This window comes from Glycine soja, chromosome 9 (assembly GCF_004193775.1).
Source record: "Glycine soja cultivar W05 chromosome 9, ASM419377v2, whole genome shotgun sequence".
NCBI lineage: Eukaryota > Viridiplantae > Streptophyta > Magnoliopsida > Fabales > Fabaceae > Glycine > Glycine soja.
This window is the reverse complement of record NC_041010.1, coordinates 25,730,147-25,733,070: the sequence shown is the minus strand read 5'-3', so window position 1 is coordinate 25,733,070 and position 2,924 is coordinate 25,730,147. Positions and strand designations below refer to the sequence as shown.

Below are 2,924 nucleotides of genomic sequence, written 5' to 3'. Positions count from 1 at the left end.
GGTTGAGGAGGTCTATTGTAAATGTTTGCAGCATAAGCTTCAGGCTGCTCAATTGCTCCAGGTTGCTGCATGGAAGGGCAAAGGCCTGTATGGTGGTCAGCAGAGGAGCATAAACCACAGACTCTTACGACAGGTACAAATTTCTGATTCAAGGCCAGCTGGGTTACCAAGTTAACCAATGCATCTAGTTTGCCTTCAAGCTTCTTAGTTTCAGATGATGCAGATGAGTTTGTAGCTACCTCATGCACTCCTTTAATGATTATAGCATCATTTCTGGTGCTAAACTGCTGGGAGTTGGAAGCCATCTTCTCAATTAAATTTCTGGCTTCAGCAGGAGTCATGTCTCCAAGGGCTCCTCCACTGGCAGCATCTATCATACTTCTCTCCATATTACTGAGTCCTTCATAAAAATATTGGAGAAGAAGCTGCTCCGAAATCTGATGGTGAGGGCAACTAGCACATAATTTTTTAAATCTCTCCCAGTATTCATATAGGCTCTCTCCACTGAGTTGTCTAATACCTGAGATATCCTTCCTGATGGCCGTGGTCCTGGAAGCAGGAAATTTTTTTTCTAAGAATACTCTCTTAAGGTCATCCCAGCTCGTGATGGACCTTGGAGCAAGGTAATACATCCAGTCCTTTTCCACTCCCTCTAAAGAATGAGGAAAAGCCTTCAGAAATATGTGATCCTCTTGGACATCTGGGGGTTTCATGGTGGAGCAGACAATATGAAATTCTTTCAGATGTTTGTGCGGGTCTTCACCTGCAAGGCCATGAAACTTTGGAAGCAAATGGACCAGTCCAGTTTTAAGAACATATGGGACATCCTCATCAGGGTATTGGATGCACAAGCTTTCGTAGGTGAAATCAGGTGCAGCCATTTCCCTTAGAGTCCTCTCACGGGTTGGAGGTTGTGCCATGTTCTCGGAATGTTCAAAATCAGAATGCTCAAAATCAAGATGTTCAAAAGGTATAAAATGATGCCTAACTAATATATGAAATGTCCTATCTATCTCAGGATCAAAGGGTTGTAAGTCAAATGGATTGCCTCTAGTCATACACTACATTCAGCATGCGCAACTAGTTGCCTTGTCATGTAAATAAAGGTTTAGGTTTGAACTACAACTACCATCATTTTGTGAGCAACCTTATAAAATGATGAGAAGATAGCACATAAAATTTCAAACAACAATTCAAATTCTAACTATGGAAGCTAAAAATGGTAGGTTGAGAAAAATAAGTGAATAAAACTTGAAAAATAAAAAACTTTTGACAGAATCACTTTTTTTTTTGGACGATGGAGACCTCAGCCGGCTGCCATAGGCCGGCTGCCACGGCGTAGGAAATTTTTTTCTACCCCAATTACATATATAATAATTGCGATTCCGATAACCGGAGCAAAAGTTATGGCCGTTTGAAGTTTTGACAAATACAAAATTTGCTACTTTTTTGGAACTTTCAAATCTGACCAAACTAAAGGCTCTAGATATTTTTCCCACAAAATATGGATTAAAAGAAGTTACCACAAAAAAATTCAGCCAAAAATAACAACTCTAGCTACTAAAACAAAAAATCCCAAATAATCCAGCAAGGGTGGTCGCTAAAATCCGTCGCTACATGATTTCTACTACCACTCTGTTTTGCCACAAGCAAAAGTGGTCGCTAAGTCCGTCACAAAACACTATTCACAGCAAAACACCTAAAACGGAAACAGGGGAAGCACTTAACAAAAAAACTAAAACAGAACACACACTAAACAAAATACCAGGACACTAAACGACACTAACACACATACTAACACAACATTAACAATTAAACATAAAACACGAAATAATTAAACACTAACACCACACTAGATATTATGAACCTTTGGACACTACTCCCCGACAACGGCGCCAAATTTGATCGAGGCCGTACCCGAATCAAATAAACATGAAAATGCAGTAACTAGGAAGTGATCGTAGTTCGTTTCCCAACGAGCAATGATAAACCAAATGTTCATAATATACTTGAGTAACAGTTACGATTGGGGGGGTTTGTTTGTTTTGTGATTTAAAGAACAAAACAAGTAAACTGGAATATGAAACTAATAATATTAAAAACGGGTTGTTTCCTTTGATTTAGAAGCCATTCTCTTGTCCTGGTTTATGGAGAATTCGTCCCTAACAGTTAACCACTTAATCCAACCCTATTTTAATTTACTAAGCGAAAATCAACTTAGGGTTGTCAATACGTGATTAGGCAACACATACACCAGTTAACCCTTCGTCCATTAAGCATGAACGCAAGTTAGGCTCAGAGGAAATTAATTGAACATGAAGCATGCACAGATTAATATTAACAAATGTGGGTTAATTGGTGAAGGGAAAACTGCCAGGAAGCCACATTATAAACAAAACCTCGAAGAGAGTTGAGCTTTGTCCTCAAAAGGAAACAACACCAGAATATTTAGCCTTCCATAGATTCAAACAGAAAACGTAAATGAAACTAAAAGCGAAAACATAAATGAAGCAGAAACGTAAATGAAGCAGAAAGGTAAATGAAAGCAAAAGAAGAAACAAGAACGAAATTGTAATTAGAAGCAGAAAATGGAAAATTGCATTACGTGAACAATAGAATTAGAATAGAAAAACGTTAAACCCTAAACAATGCTCTGAATACCGAATAGCCTAATAGAATAGCTTTGCACGAATCCTAAGGCTGCTATTTAAAAAGAGTCACTCAAAGTAACTGGGCCCTATTACATTATTTTGGCCCAAAACGAAATAAACATTGAACCACATAAAATAAAATTGCAATCTCCTAATTAGAAATTAACTAAAGTAAGCGTTGCTTTATTTGCCCTCTTCAAGTCCACAACCAAAATCCGGATTAAGCCCAATGTTTCATTAATTCCTGAAATTAGATTAAAAACATCAAATTAG

At 37.9% G+C, this 2,924-nt stretch overlaps 1 non-coding gene across 1 annotated transcript; it reads left to right on the top strand.

The window, feature by feature from the left end:
- The first annotated feature begins 435 nt into the window (after positions 1-435).
- Positions 436-542, top strand: LOC114369069. The gene has a single exon (XR_003657529.1). It is a non-coding gene; the product is annotated as a small nucleolar RNA R71 (small nucleolar RNA).
- The last annotated feature ends 2,382 nt before the right edge of the window (positions 543-2,924 follow it).